This window comes from Sinohyriopsis cumingii, chromosome 3 (assembly GCF_028554795.1).
Source record: "Sinohyriopsis cumingii isolate HCF-2022 chromosome 3, ASM2855479v2, whole genome shotgun sequence".
In the NCBI taxonomy this organism is placed as follows: domain Eukaryota; kingdom Metazoa; phylum Mollusca; class Bivalvia; order Unionida; family Unionidae; genus Sinohyriopsis; species Sinohyriopsis cumingii.
Genome location: NC_142963.1, coordinates 97130423 through 97148878, shown reverse-complemented (window position 1 = coordinate 97148878; position 18456 = coordinate 97130423).

Here is an 18456-nt window from a genome sequence, read left to right as displayed (position 1 = left end):
TGTACCATTTCCTTTCAACTCCTTCTAAAACTAGTGTTGAGGGGGATTATGGATGATTATTGAGCAATGATGACGTTTCGTTTGCACAGTCTATATTAATAAATATAAATATATAAATGCAAATAGATAGCTTGTGCAATCTCTCTCTCTCTCTCTCTCTCTCTCTCACACACACACACACACACACACACACACACACGAGGACTATACACAAGTCTTAACCGGCATACCAAAATAGGGTGTTGCTCAGATTGGGAAGTGATACCTAATATCAAACACTCAAAAGTAGATAAATGTTTAGCTTTTGTATTCTACAAGCTGTTAGAGTTTTAAAAACGGGTTCACCTTTTCTTAAACGTCAATGTTTTATCATACAACTTTGCTAAATATTTTTTTTTCTTTATTTCTTTGAGTATAAAACAGTGCTTTTGTAACTTATACAATTTGATGTTTCCGAAGCTCAGGGTGACTGAAAGTTTGATATTTCGTAATCAGAATGACGAAATTAAATATATCACCCAACTTGTCATTTTCAAGTTAATTATTAATGTGATCGTATTGCTTGAATGTTTAATAATGATCATTGAATATCAAAGAGCATATTTCTCTTTGCATTGTCTCAGTATGGAGATTATTCATTACAAGCTTCATATTTACCTCTGACAATAGTTCTTTCTAAATTTGATATGTTTATAGTAAAGGTCAAACAGGTCATGTAGGCGTTAAGAACTGATTATTTCAGCAATGATTCGTTTTGTAGAATTCGACTACATGTATCGAGAATTGGCAATTATTCACTTTATTTGGATCCTCATACATCCATATTCCTTTTGAAAGTCATTATTTACAAGTCCGAGAAGCGCACACGACAAAATGATTGTTAAATAATGTGGATATTTTTGAACGAAGTCAACTTAACAGCGTTATCCAGTTCAAATTGAACTGAACGTCGCTCGCTGTGATGTCACAATGCAAGCAGCCTGTGTTCAAAACAAATTCTTGCTATCCTGTTATCTGCTACGACAGGTCCGACGTCCTCTTTCTTGACCCAGTTTAGGAACTGACTACAGGGACGTCATTTCAACTTTTTTCGGGGCTGGGGGGCAAAACTTGATGGGGGGGGGGGGGCAAAACTTGAATGGGAGGGGGCAAAACTTGACGGGCTTGTTAATTTTCGTATATAGGCTACAGTAATTTTACAGCACATGCAAATTCGGGTGGCAAATGCCCCTTCCCCCCTCCCCCCGAATTTTCTACAAGCTGTTCAAGTTTTGCAGCAAATGACCCCTGCCCCCCCCCCCCCAATGGTAGTTGTTTGGTGCCATTTAGAGTGCAGATTATTCAAGAATCGGGACTGAATAGGCGTTGTTTGAACTATTTCAGTATTAAGTTTTTAAACAACAATATTTAATTTAATTTGATTAAATTGATACAGATGACCTACATTTTAGTATTGAAAGACTACAAGTTAAGTCTTAAATTCCATGTTACTAGTTATATTGTCATAATTTAAATACTACATACATCAGCACTCTAAATTGCATCTTTCCAACTCTAGATTTCTTTTGTACCTGGTCTGAATTGGCAAGCCAATATCATATACTAGTAACTGACAAACTGGTTAGTAGTAACGTTGTTCGCACAACAGTAACGTCATTCTCACAACGATTACTTTGTTTGGAAACTCCTCCCTGAACTGCAATGACTGGTTGGTAGTCACATCGGCGCAATGCATAATGGGTAACAAAAAGTACTACAGCTATGGTACTTATTAGTCGTCTGTTGTCTAATACCGGAAGTATGATGCAGTAGTGAGAGTAACTTCAGATTTCTTCTCACACTATAACAATTAATTTGATATCCCAGTTATAGCCATAATGGTAAAAACAAAATAACATTTTGGAACATCCAATGCAACACAGTGAATTTTGAAATAAGATGCTAGCATAATCTGAGAAAAACTCATGATACAGAATATGCTATCTCTCCTATAATGTTAGTTAAAATAATGAGACATTACAGACAGTGTTTGCTATGACACCAGATATTACCTCAAACGTTTTTCGCAATAAAAGCAATAACTGCTTCTGTGTCCGTTATTTTGCAGATTAGGTAAATCGTTTAGCTATAGCACCAGCGAGTTAAAGAGGACGTAAAGTTTCACGTGTTCAAATATTTCGAAGATAGTAACAATTTCGGATTACTTTTTAACTAGCCTTGATATATCGAAATAACAAAGACGTCAGTTGTCCCATGTTCAAGTAGTTCAATGATATTAACAATTTCGGACTTCTTAACCAGCCTTGATATATCGAAATAACAAAGACGTTAGTTGTTACGTTTTCAAATAGTTCAATGATAGTAGAAATTTCGGACTTCTTAACCAGCCTTTATATATCAAAATAACAAGGACGTCAACCGTCACTTGTTCAAATATTTCAACAGTAGTAACATTTTCGGACTTCTTAAACAACCTCTATATATCGAAATAACAAGGACTTCAATTGTCACGTGTTAAAAATAATTCAATGATACTAACACTTTCGGACTTCTTTTTAACCAGCCTTTATATGTCGAGCTCTTGCAGAAAGATTTATATTGCCTATAAGACGGACTTTGGGTTACATGATTGCTGATGTCAAGATAAAAGGGTTTAAATACATGATCACCATTGACCTAAACTGAGAACGTGACTTTTACTTAATGTATTGAGTGCAGCTGAATGCGGCTTCAACAATCATTACAACTTCGACGCTTATGAAGCTAAAACGAGGCATTTAGATTGAAGATCTAAAGATAAAGGTTATCATGAATCCTTGAGCCATTGAATTATACAAGAATGTAAAGGCTGAGGTCACATGACCAGAAGAAAACGCTTCTGCATTTAAGATAGACGTTAAAGATGAATGCTGCTTAAACGCGAAGACAAGTTTAGATGTAATGCTTCGAAAATTTAGTGTTCCTACTTACTAGATCTTATTCAATTAAAAATTTTCACATTTTAATTTTTAGCACAAATTTAATGAACGGATGTGAAAGACTTAGCCAAACAGAATTTAATTTTCATACCAACTCAATTCTACCAATTGATAACGTAGTTCAACATTTGTTACATGATATCCAAGTCGCCTGCCAGATAATGGATTCACAAAGTATCGTTTTTGTGGTACACATTGTAAAACCTTTAATAGTATAATTATCCGTGACTGTTGTCTTTCTCCATTACACTTTATCAATATTTGTTTTTATGCTTCCCGTCCATGGTAGATTCGAGTCTGGAAAATATGGCAATGACAACCTTAAAAGTAGTAGCAAACACACATGTAATTACGCACAGCATATGTTAAAAGTAGATTGTATTTTAGTATGTTAGTATTTTGTGTATTATTTATCATTCATAACAAGTAAAACACATACAGATCATGGCTCCATAATAAATATTTAGGAAAGAAACAGGTTATGTATATTTGATTTAATTTATATTTGATTTAATTTAATTGTTTGCTTGTTAGTTTTACATTTTTTAAATTCCATTACATGCTATTTTAATATAACTTTATTTACTGGATTGGACATTTTCCAGAAAACCAGTTCAGTTCTATCTGACCTGACTGTTTTTCAGAAACAATTAATCATAGAAATTTTGTATCTAATGCTGACCTAGTTCCTGAAATTTGTTCATAAAAAGTAAGAGTTGAAATAAACAACTTTAAAAAATATTTATTCTCTCTTAGAGTAAGATTCATAAAGTGACATCGAGGCCATACTGGGAGTACGTGATGTCAGGCATGTAAAAAGCTTCCATGTTGTTCTAGAAGGGTGATCATCTGACCCTCATACGGGAATATGTTTTGCGTGTTAAATTAGTGTACAACTGTTTTCTATAGAGAATTTGGGCCGTCGGGTTTTAAACCACTGACACTTAAAGGTGTTTTGTTGTGACCGGTTTGAGTTGAATTTTTAATTTTTCTTAAAATGATTTGGATTCATAGAACTTATTTTTCCCTGGAACTACTTGTGCTCTAAATTAATTCATGGACAAGGACAGTTAACAAAATTTACACAGAATTCAAACACTGGAATATTATTTTCTGTGATTCAACAAAGAATTGTTGACACATCAGTACGACGGTGACCACAGCATATGTCATCGTCTTTCATTTCGGATTTCATCGGGATTCGAACTCAGTTTCATTATGACGTTTTATTACTAAGACTTGTATTTTTTAAGTATTGGATTATTCCTCGATTATTTTTTGGATTTGATTCTTAAAACCGTAAGTTCTTTTTCTCATTTTTACCTTGTTTATCTAGGGAAATAAATTGTCTGTTGAATTTTACAAAGATTGTTATCTTCACTCTTTTCTTGTTACGTTCTGTAAGAGCCTACTCATAACAAACACATATATTATGTATTGATATATATTGTATTATTGGTTTACAAGATAATCAAATAGTAGATATTAATAATTTTTGTATGTAAGAAACGGGGATATTATATTTCTATATTTATACGCTTACCATATATTATTGAATTTCCATATATTATTGAATTTCCATTTATTTATTGAATTTCATCCAGTTACAATTATACTATTCTATAAAGTTCTATACAGTTCTACAACTTATGTATATACTATATTGGGTTAAAAACATTTCTAAATAGGTGTTGTTGTATATGTATGACACATGAAATATATTATGTATATTATTATTAATCTAAAATTAAAATCAATTCTGAATTTTCATCTGACCTGTTTTGCTTATTAATGCTCAGTACTGCCATAATAGAGTAATCCAGGTTGTGGTTAGATTATAATCATGAACGGAGTTTGGGGGTGGCAAGTGGGGCGACCGCCCCAGGCCCCGCTCTTGAGGGGGCCCTGCGCTTCAGGCCTAAGGTCGTCCTTATGAGTTTGTCAAGCTATGTTATCCGCCAAATAGCGAAAGTTGATATAGTCTAGACATAATCAGTGTTTGCAGTAGCATACCAATCGAGATACCGATACCCTGGCCCCGCGTGGTCATGGTCGGCCCTAGGCCCCGCGTACTCCTAACGCCGCCTCTGATTATAACGCAGACACTCACTAGAACCAATTTCGTGAAGATGTTTATTTATAATGTGTTTGAAAAATGATCAAATCTGACACCAACACGTGCGCATAAAATCCAACAATGCATTCAACACAATGATGCGCCCTGAGGTTAACAACTAATATAAGGAAAACTATACAGTTGCTAAACGAATCATAACATGTAACTTCAGCACTTAATCAACATGAATTTATGAATAGAAATTAAACACAAATATGACTAATGGATTTATCACCATTGGTGATCAGTGTTTAGAAATTAACACAACAAAGAAACTTGTTGAATCTTCCACCAAGGGTATCAAGTAATGAATTTACACGACTATGAACAAGTTATGGTCATTTATAAAGGATGTATAGAGCATGGAATTTGTTCAACTATGAAAAGTAGGACTCGTCATCGAAGATAACAACTCTAGAATCAAGATCACACCTCCAAATTCAGAGCCATATCCACACCTCCAAATTCAGACCCATATTTACACATAAAATTTCAGACCCATATTTACACCTCCAAATTCAGACCCATATTTACACCTCAAAATTCAGAACCATATACACACCTCAAAATTCAAACTATATACACACATCGAAATTCAGATCCATATCAACACCTCCAAATTCAGACCTATATCCAGACCTCAAAATTCAGACCCATATTTACAACTCCAAATTCAGAGCCATATTTACACCTCCAAATTCAGACCCATTTCCACACCTCCAAATTCAGACCCATATCCACACCTAAAAATTCAGCCCCATATCAACACCTCCAAATTCAGATCCATATCCACACCTCCAAATTCAGATACATATCCACACCTCCAAATTCAGACCCATATTCGCACCTCCAAATTCAGACCCATATCCACGCCTCCACATTCCGACTTTCAAAATTAGACAACTGAAAACATAATAACTAAAGCGGTGTAGTATATAAGACACTGTCACGTATAAATGCAATTATACACGTTACGCATGAGCGCAACTGAAGTTGCTTGTTACATATTAAATCATTTCATTAGAACTACTGTACAATATTATTATTATCATTATTATTATTATTATTTATTATTATTATTATTATTATTATTATTAGTAGTAGTAGTAGTAGTATATAACCAGGTCCTTAAGTCAGTCTGTATCCAACATGAAAAATCTTACAGAACTACAAGAACCCGAATATTTTTTCATCCTGTAATAGATGCACCATTTAAATGAATTCAGTTCGTCTGTTCAGTTATAAAATCGCTATTTTGACTATCTTCATTTTTCATACAGTAGGGTATTTGACCTCGTGTAGGTACGGTCATTCACGTCATATCACAGGTCTTAATTCTTGTGTAGGTACAGACATTCTATAGCAGAGTCGGAAACTTTGTGCAGGTACGACATTATACAGCAGAGTAGGAAACCTTGTGTGGTTACGCGCATTCACCGAGTCAAACTCTAATTGGCAGAGATAACAATCTCAAGAGAATAGAGACTGGTAAAAATTTACGTTTTAATCATATGCAACATTCATAGATTGTAAAGGTTTGTTTTCAATATTTTTACAAGGTAAGTCTCTCCCAAACAGTATGGTCGATAAATGTATTAATTATAAGTGTAATTATAATACTAGTAATTGCAATTACCCTCTTGCCCGTTTGCAAACATATAAATATACAAAATTAATTAATATTAAAGTGAAATAATGTCAAACACATTTAAACAATATGCACTAAAAATAAGTGTCTTCAAAGCACACATATAAATTGAAAACGCCAGTGTGAATCATAATCAAAACATTAGACTTATCCGTCAAAATATGAATCAACATGATTTCTGAATTTATGATAATACTTACTTATGAACTGCCTAACGAAACAACCGAAGAAAACAAGAATAGAAAGAAAAATACAAGCAATCGCATTAAAAAGAAAAGGAAAATGTGAATACATTATCAGCAACTGAATCAGTTAAAGAAACAAGTGTAAAAAATATATTATCATTTTAAACAGCAGTTGATTGAGGATGGATGAATGGGTGTTGTTTTTATTAAATGTTTAAAGGTCTGATCTTGCATAACATTCTTAAAAATTTGTGGACATTATTTAGAATTTTGTTATATGATATACTGTCTGAAAGTGAATTAAAGAAATCAGTGTACACGTGCTTTTTTCACCCCTTTTCGGTTTTTTCTTTCTCCTCCAGGAGTAAATGTATTTCTTTAGAAGTTGAAAGGTTAATTAATACACAACTGACCGCATATGTCAATTTTATTCTTTCAATATTTCAAGCAAAGAAAGAAAACAAAAAAAAAACAAACAAGCAGCATAAAAACAATATGGATATTCAAACAGTTGAAAGTTATTTGGATTGTAAGAGATTAATTCTTTTTCCTGGGAATATTTAAGTACTCATATAGAATTTTTGGACAAAGAAATTTATTGAAATTTTATTCGGAGTTCAAAATTGGAATATTATTTTTGTGGTTCAACGAAGAACTGTAGACACATCATTACTATATTGCTTACAGTATACGTTATCGCCTTCCAGTTTGGATTTTCGTCGGGAATAAAACTCAAATTCATTAGAACATTTTTATTACTAGGACTTCTAATTTTTAATTCTTGGATTATTCGTGGATTAGTTTTGGATTTGATTCTTAAAACCGTAAGTTCTATTTTTCAATTGTACCTGTTTTTTCTAGAGAAATAAATTATTTGATAAATTTTGTAAAGCTTGTTATCTTCACTCTTTTCTTGTTACTGTTTATGACAGCCGAAAGACGTAACATTATTAACACAGACTATTGTATGACATGTGATTAATACAAACTGTTGTATGACATGCTATTAATACAAACTTATTTATGACATGTTATTAGTACAAACTGTTGAATGAGATGTTAATAATACAAACTGTTGTACGACATGTTATTTATATAACTGTTGTGTGACATGTTTATAATAAAAGGTGCTTAGTGTGTGCAGATGATATTGTATTAGTAATATATAGTAGTAACGTCTTGCAGACTGCCCTACATAAACTTGAAGCATATTTAAATTAATGGAGTCCAACTCTTAATGCATATAAAACAAAGAGAGCCATAATCTATGTGTGCCGATGAACAAGGCACTTTAATCCAATTACCTCGGCACTAATAGCCTAGTTGTGTTGTTGGACTGTAAAACTCCAAACTAAAACACACTTAGCACATCGCCGCACAGTAAAAACATATGTTATTTTCTTTTCATAAATAAATTTTGAATTGGTACACTCTAATATTAGACTTTGTTGCCAAACAAACCTAAATGAGATCTCGAGAGATATACGATAATCCATATTTTCCACTCTCAATGATGCATCTCTTTTGTACTGAGAACGAAGTTTGTCTTAATTCATGGCTGCTGATGACGTCAGTATCGAAAAAAGTATCCTTCTCGTAACAGTGTAACACAAGGATCTTATTTTTATTTGTCTGATCAATAATTGTCATGAAAAGGTAATATATCATGCTACAACAGTCTCTAAACAAAAACATAAACCAAACGCGCACTTGATTTTATAAAATGAGACAAAAATGAAGAGCTTCTTGCAAATTGGGACGATCAAAGAAGAGTACGACATCCTTTGAGTGTGTTCTAAATCCTGCACAACAGATTGTAACCGTAGGGTACTACCTAAATGTTAATAGATTTTATGTTCTATTTAGATCATAGGATAATTCACCTCTCTACTTCGTTTTAGGAGATATATGATACAATCTAAACTTACGTTTTAAAATATTTTTTTACATCATCGGAAAATTGAAAATGTAAGAGATACTCATATGATAACGAATGATACCTTTGAGTGCATATATTTTTTAATGGAAGTATGAATGACAGCAGGTGTTTAAGAGTAAATTTATGTTGAGAAGATAACATCTGCCGCAAGCACCTTTATATAGTCTTAAGTAAATTTCTTAAAGCATGACTACTTGACAAACGAGCTTTATTGATGAGTGTAAATAGGGCCTATTTAATCTTCAGTAACATTATCTTTTGACGTAAATGGCGTACTTCACAGATATAATGGCGTCTTGGTAAAATGCCGAGGAAGAAACTACATTCTTGTACTAAAGGGTAAAACATGCAACAGAGTGTGACATGAGATGAAATGTAAGTACACCGCATATTTATGATCGTCACTGATATATTGGCGTGTAGGCAAAGTGTCGAGGTTTGAGCTAATTTATAGATTGCTGTCATAGGAGAGAGAGAGAGAGAGAGAGAGAGAGAGAGAGAGAGAGAGAGAGAGAGAGGATATGGATGATGAGGTTTCTTCAGAAAATTACGGAGATTCAGCTCATAACCCTAAATCAAAATTATTGTCCTTGGAGTAATTCTGAATTTTCAAAATTTAAATTCAGTTTGAGGAACAAACACATACATTCCTGAAAGTTATATTATTGTAATTTTGTGCCAACGAATGCCACAGACAGCTACCATTTTGCAACCTTAGGCGTGAGTATGAGGTTTTTGCAAAAACGTGTCTAGGATTGTATTTGAAGTTGTTAAATTTAAGCCCCAGAAGAGTGTTTAAGTCTGCAAGCCAATCACCGACTAGTCCAAAAGCTCAATCATTGACTAGTCCCATTTCTGAATCGCTGATCTTTTCTGTAACTCAGTCACTAGCTGGTCCTATTACTCAATCACTAAATAGTTCTATAACTCAATCACTGACCAGTCATATAATTCAGCCACTGACTAGTGCTGTAACATAAAGATTAACTAGTCCTATTACTCACCAATTGACTAGTCCTATAAGCAAAGTCATAAACTACGGCCTTCACCAGATCGTTTTGTCATCTGCACTCATTGAAGGATAAGGGGTCCCGCTATCTAAGAAAAACGATCCACTTAATAAACAAAAAGCTATCGTCATGTTAGTGCTCTCCAAACTATATCAACACTCCTGTAGCGAGCTATCCGCGATCAGACCACTGATTACTTTCTCACTATGCTGCATCGATTTCTTTCTGCTTTCAGAAAGGGGTTCAACTATCAAACTACATTCATTCAGCTATTATAATGTCTGCCTAGCTATATATTAAAGCATGTAGTTATTTTGTGGATTTATTTAAAACGTTCTACTGTTTACCCCACAAATTCTTCTTCCAAGAACTGAAAGCCTAGAGGCATTCACATTCGGCATTTAATCTCTTTAAACAAGCGCTTAGCTCAGAGTTTCTTTTTTCCAGGTTTTGGAAGGGTCGTCCGTTGGGCTTATCACAAACACACCAGCAGTCTTTTACATTGACAAATAGATATTTATAAACGATTGTAGATGGCGCATGATTTTACAAGGAATTATGTCAATTTCAAACTTTGATTTTCTGCTTAGAAACAAAGATAAAACTAAATATGGCAGACAAAGTAAACAAGACGCTCCATTTTTGAAAAGGGCCTCTACCAGTTTGAAGCTATGCTTTGTCCTTACTCTTCGAGATTATTTTGTCTAAAACGGAAAAAGCACACTTTTCAAATGCTGTCAAAACATTGTAAGGTCTGGTTTTTTTTTTTGTTTTTTTTTTGGAAGTGTTTAACGCCATTTGTCATCTTATGATAGGTTATACACGGCAGCCAGTATATTTGGTGGAGAATGAACCCATCAAGACACGAGACGAACCAATGACCTACGGGTAAGCTACTGGTAAGCTTTCTCACATACTCGCGTTAGTCTGCCGAGACTCTAACAATATCATCTGTAACAAACGCATACTCGTTGAAAATCTAGTTCAAAACGGTCAAGCTCGAATTGTCTAGTTCTCATATTGATACGCTTGATAGTTTAATTTTTTTTTCGTGGCATTCTTCTTTTGTTATGTTTATCTGTATTATGTGCGTTAATTTTCATAATTATAGAATGTGAGGGTCAATTGATAAATAACATATTAAATACTAATTTTCTCTATGAACGAGGATTTGTACTTTACGATGAGATCATTCTTGTAAACACATTGCATGCATTCAAGATGGTGAGATGTACTGTTAAATGGAGTACACATGTTTTTGTTTGTTCTCTTTATTTACTTTAGAAGGAGTACCTGATCTTGTGGACACACCTTAGATTGTTTTAAAATGATAGATCGATTCTCGTTCTGGTTTTGAAACTGCGTCTTGGTTTTCTATATCAGATACCATTTACTGAAAATTAGTTATTCCTAGTATTTACATCAGTCTATGAGGAGTAATATAGTTGTGATCATTTCAGAGGATTTATTTATTTCAATTATTCATTGGAATTACAATATACTCTGGTCTTGGGAATTCATTTAAAGACATTTTGGAATATATAAGTGTGATTCATAAAGACTATTGTCACATAGCACAAGAGACTCAACTTCATTCGAAAAATCACTGGAACGTATTTTGATTACTCAATAGTTTTGGATTTGTAATAAACAATTAAGGAATTTTTTAATATTTCACTTTGTATTTTAGATAAATATATCAAATTTAGAATTTACGAAACCTTTTGGTTTTCTCTCTTTTCTATTACTTAGTTTAAGATCATAAACTACTCGACCTATTGAACTAGAACTATATGTCAGTAATGAATCTCTTTAATTGAAGAATGTCTTCTTTGCATATTTTTCTTGTGTTCATCTTTGCTAATATTTGGTTTGGAACGGACATCTACGAAAAAACCGATACTTATTTTATCACATAATGCTCCGGCAGATCAGTGCCATTGTTGTTTGCAGCTGAACTGACTTATAAGCGAGTACTAACGGTGAACGGTTTTTCTGATGATGTTTTGACACCTCGTGTGGTGCTGTTGTATGACTTTATTATTACTACTGATATATGATATGTTATCAATGCAAACTGTTGTATGATATGTTGTTAACACAAACTGTTGTATGACATGCTATTAATACAAACTGTTGTATGACATGTTATTAATGCAAACTGTTGTGTGACATTCTATTAACACAAATTGTTGTATGACATGTTATTAATACAAACTGTTGTATGACATGTTATTGTTATGTATATTTGATTTAACTGATATTTGATTTGATTTAATTATGTGTTTGTTAGTTTAATGTTGACCTAGTTCCTGACCTTGATCTTCTTTTTTTATTGTGGGATTTATAGGTATATTTCCACTTCTTGCAGTTATTTCAGCATTAATAGCCGCTGAGACCCCAGCTGTAGCGAAAGCAGCCGCGTTGGGTGCTGTTGGAAAAGCCGTTGAAATGGCATTAAAGAAAGTAACAGGACAAGAATACAAAAAAGGGAAGGGGTCTAAAATAACCGGGAATCCCTTATCGATACGGAAATGGTCTGAGACTTCCAGGAACACTTCGATAATACGTCTAATGTCAAATTTTGATTTTACTTGATGCATCTAAAAAAATTAAATATAAAATATTTTAGAGGTGTTTTTATGCGTGACCAATTACCAAAACAACCAAACAATTTTGAAACAGGAATCATAAATCTTGACGATAATTCAGGGCCTGGTACTCATTGGGTGGTATACGCAATTGATCCACGTGGAATCGTTTATCTCGATTCGTATGGGCTTCCTCCACCAATTGAATTTTTAAAATATACAAATGCAATAAAAACTCCATTCTGGTTATCAACATTACCAACCCAAATACTAACTGATCCGCTAATATGTGGTCGTGAAGTAATTAATATACTTGAGGCTATATCAAAGTCTTCTAATGCACCTCATAAAGTCGTGCATAATTACACAAGTAATCGCCTCGTTTTAAACAGATCTTAAAGTATAATGGTTGATATTTACGGAAGATCTTCTTCTATCAAGGGCAAGAAAAAAAGATGACATTGATTTGTCAAATTACGCGACTAAAGATGAACCTCTCTAGAGTTGACCGATGTGAGGTCGTTATTTTTCAGGATAAATATGGTGTTTTAACAACGAGCAACATCAAATGGAATGATATAGTTCGTAGAGTTCTCGGTGCTATTACGGATAACATTCCAGTATTTACTGATGGCGGAATAATCAGAGATTCAAATATATCATTCGCAACTATTAGAAATGAAATTTCAAGAAGCGTTGCTAATCGTTTGCGGAACACTGGAGATATAATGACAGGTGAACTCAGCATGAACGGAAAGAAAATAGTTGTTTTAAGAGATCCAACATCTGATGAAGAGACCGCAACAACAAAATATGTAGACATACAGTAGATACTAAATTATCCACGCTGCGAGCTGAGTATGACGCTCACGTAAGCGCGTTTACAAGACTTCGTAGAAACATTCAAAAACTTAATGAAATTGCATATGATTTCTTTGGTACTCCGTTGACTGCCGACGTAAAACTCATTGATATTAAAACAGCTATATCAGATATTGAGACGATTAGAAACAAAAACAAGAAGATGTCATAAGTGGAATTCCTGATATCGTTAAAAAATTAATCTGATAAAAAATCCCCCACGGGCAGATTACCAACATAGTATACACAGTATCATCAGGATTCTCAACATGGTCACAGCAAAATAAAACTCTCAAACATAACTGCAGAAGTCATTAGTGTGTATAGACTGTCTCTGTTCAGCGCTGCAAATTTGAGATATTTACTACGTATCCCTGGCGGCATTCAACCGATACGTTTTCTGGAGTTGTGTCTGTCATATTAAATAAAGGAAACGAAAAAATATTTATTCTGGAAGCAGCTGATAAGAAATTAACCGCAACATCTTACTAGTGGTGTCTGGAATTTGTGGCTGAAACACCTCAATTGGTTACTAAGTAAAATATAATGAGCACCTCAATCGACGTTCAAAAATTTAAGTACAATCAAGCACGTGAATGGCAAACAAAATTGAAACTTATCGTTGAAGAGAATATAGTAAAAATAATAAAATATCGCAGACGTGTAGTTATTGTTGATATAATTGTTTATTCAGTGTCTGCTGTTTTTGTTGGAACCGGCGAGTTATTATGAACAATAACAATGATGGCACCAGTAGTTGTAACAATTTGTGTTTCAACTACATCAACGATTTCCGGTGTTCTCAGTATCATTGCAAACAAAAATGCACGTGCATAAATGCGAAATTGCATGATTTTATAATAAAATTACATACAGCGACGTTAGCATATTCCAAATTATCCTCGTTATTATCAATGAGCCTTAGTGATGAAAAAATATCAGATTTTGAATTCACGGAGATGACCAAAATCTACAATGAAGCAATGACAGTGATTAATTTAGAAAATTGGGATTTAAATAACAATGACATCGCCAAGCGAGCTACTACAAGAAATCGTAACGAATACGACTCCAACAAAAACAACGATGATATCAGTAAATTCAATTAATCCAGAATTCAGTGTTAACTTTCCAAATGCAATTCCGGTGAAATAAATCGCACTAGCACAATTACGAGTATATTACAGTTGACCAAAATATCAGATCAAAATCATTTGGTGGATTACAGGCGAATAATTCACTTGTACTTGCAAATGAAAATAAAGATGATGGAACTCCCAATTGGTTAGTTGTTTCTATTCCTACAGGGAGTTATCAGATCGAACAAATCAATGATGAATTTCAACGGAAAATCAAATCAGTAAATGACAGAGAAGCGAAAATAGCTATAACAGTCCATGAACTAACATTATCATCCGCGATAGAGATAAATTCTCCAGATTTTACGTTGTAGATATGTATCAATCGTCAATCAGATTTGTTTTAGGATGGCCTGAAATTCCACCAGGATATCAAAAACCACCAGAACCAAATTTGGATGAATTCCTCACAAATGAGAAAAAGTTTATAACGATTCCAGAATATCGAGAAGAAATATCTCCATAACACCCTGATCTTCATGTTTTCTATCTTTCTTCTATGTTTCTTCTATGTTCAGAGGATATTATGCTGTTAATGAAGAAACATTCAATTCACAAACCGGGAAAATGAGAAATGAATATAAAATTGCATATACATTTATAAATTTATTTAAAGATTATATTCTGGAGTATCCTAATAACAATATGAAAAAGATTATTGAAACTATACAGCATTTAAATCAAGTTATATCAGACCTTGACTATATTAATCAGAAAAGTATTGAGTATATAACTAAAATAACTATAACGATTGAAATACCACAACTTAATGTAAAAGAAACCTATAAAGAAATATTTCTCGATTATTATAGATTAACCGAAGCTGAATTACCAACGTTTGTAATACCAGGATTTGAAACCGACGAACTAAAAAGATCACTTTACGATCTTATCAACGAAAACTTTCCAAAAATCGTCGAGTCATAAAAAATATCGCCACCAGCATCTCTACTCAAATATAATAATAATCCGTACGGTGAATGTCGTCATATTTCACCAGGAATAGTTAATATAACATCAACGATTGCAGTCAAACTTGTATGTGACGTAATTGATGGCAGCTATCAAATAAATCTTGAAAAATCAAATCAGGCTCAACAAGGATATATTTTACAATTAATCAAGAGGTACTTATATAATGTACCAACATGTGAGGATTTAAAAAACAAGACAAGGGGGGGTACTTGAAAAAGCCATCAGAACAATAATGACACAGTCTCCAGTAAACAGAGAACAATTTAATGTTGACATAGTTATTGATGAATACGGTAACGAATATTTTTTATTGACGAAGGAACAATTAGATCAGCTGCGGCGAGAACATATTTATATGATCACGTGTGATAGAGATCAGATTCTGAATTATGTGCACTCCTGCATTAAACTCGATCAACTTAAAAAATATTGTCCGGTTTTGAATTTTAAAAAATAAAAATAAAATAACCTATATATAACATAATATTTATTTTACTGATTTTGCTAATCACTCTCACTAGTGACGTTGTTACTGCAATCACTGTCATTTTCATAAGCGAGAGTGTTTTCGCTTTCAATATCTGATATAATTTTTTTCAGTTGTCTCATGCGTGTGTTTATGATTATTTTTGTCTCGTATTCATCAGATAATTTTGATCTAATTTTTTCAATTGCGATAGAAAGAGGGACGAATAGCTCTATTTCTGTATCTTTCACTGCTGATAAAGACTGTAACATAATTTCAAATATATTTTTAATCAATCGATATTCAGATGATAGTGTATGTCCACCCTGAAATTTAAGATTTTGTAATGATTCAAAATCAGAAATGATCTTTTCAGGATCAAGTTGAATATTTATGCCGTCTTTATTAATTTTTTTATTGCAGAAATAATAGCATTAATATATTCAAAGTCCATTTTATTATATATATTTTAGATATTTAAATTATATTTCTCAACCAAACGATATAGTACATACGTAATACAGCGCAAACACAACATCTAGACTACTAAATAAATGTTTTCCCACCTCTGCTCTCTCTCGAATTCAGCTGTAATCCGACTAGGGGGACAGAGAAATTCTGGCTTCTTATATAGTAGGTATTCTGGGAAAACCCACAACCTTCGAGAACTTTCTATATAATCATGTGATCAGTTATTTTGGAAAAATCCTGTGGGAAAAACCTGATTCGGAAGCCTTCTAGAAGGTCATATGGTCAGTAATTTTGGAAAATCCGTGTGGGAGAAACCTATGATTAATATAGAACAGTCTAGAGAATCATGTGATCAAGCTATTTGGAACGTTCCAAATGTTACAGTTTTTCCCCAAATACCTGACTATAAAAGACGGTGAATCGCTCTCTCTCATCCAATCTGGAAATTTGGATTTTGAAGTGGACAGGAATTAAGTAAAATATTTTCTTAAACCACGTGCATCATTTGTTACGCAGAGGGTTAAACTTACATGATACCGTGATGTTACAAATCGATGAATAACTTACATGTGACCGTGATGTTACAGATCGAATAATTAACATGTACGCGTGACTTTCTGTCTGATTTCGCTTGCAAGTTAAAACCTAAATTATCCTTCTACTAATTTGAACTATTATATAATCATGTTACTTCACTGATATTGATTATGACATAGATGGTTATAATCACAATTTGACAAAAAGAACTGCTATCTGCGCAGAAACTTCAGGTCATTGACCTTAAGATAGGTAACTGCTGTCAGGAAACGTCAGGTCATTGACATGAAGAAAGGGAAGTAACCGCTAAATTATTCTGTCAAGGAGAGTCATCTCTCTTCAATAATACTGATTAATATATCAGAAAAAGATAATTATTCTATCTTACATGTTTTGTGAGTGAGGAAACTTATATATATATATATATATATATATATATATATATATATATATATATATATATATATATATATATATATATATATATATATATATATATATATATATATATATATATATATATATATCTGAAATGATTTTAGAAGTTTCTTCACCAACGATAGAAGTCTTGAAATGGTAAAATAATCGTTCTATCATAATTATTTTAACAATGATCATGATGATACAAAACAACATTGAATAAATAGTTTAGTAAATATAAGCGGCATAACTACTTAAAACCCCATACCGGAGAGGGACATAGTTATCTCCCTTAAACAATAATGGAAAATAATTTTTTGTTTATATTTTTTAGAGAGAGCAGATCTATATATTTTATTTGCTACAACTTGTACTGAATTTGAGTGAATATCAAAATATTTGGCAGCTGCATTCATTGATTGAAATATTATTTTTTCGCCAGTATCTACATTTGTAGATTTTACTGATCTTGCAATTTTCGAATATTTACCTGTACCATTACATATAGAATTCTGACTCTGCATGATAGATCTCAGATTGGATAAAGAATTATCGGTTTTTATGCCGTTGATGTGATCGATCACAAGACCGTCTTCGATCAATCCATTGAAACATTAAAATACGAACCCATTGCAAATATATATTTTCATTTTATTTTCCCTGACAGCAAACATGAGGTAACCACGATTATTAACAAAACCGACTGGTATTTTTCGTTGACAGTGCCTAATTACACCATCACCACTTGCTTCATAATTCGTTATCATAGGATGTCTCATAACATTTTTTTGGCTCATTTATATATAATATCATTTGTTTAAATAACAATTTGTCTAAATTATTCTTAGAGAATCTTATCAAATAATCTCCTACACTTTTTATAACCTTATCACGGTCATTACATTTTTATCATAATATCTTTTAAGCTCTCCGTATTTTTACCACCACATTGCATACACAACTTCTTTTTTTCTGTAACTCCAACACCGCATTTCAAACACGGTTTTGGTCCTAAACTTTCATTACGAACGCTTTGCAAATGATGTCCGCAGAATTCGTTTACGCAAGCTTTGTTACAATGAGTCAAGAAAACTATCATTAGCCATCTGCATTTGTCCTT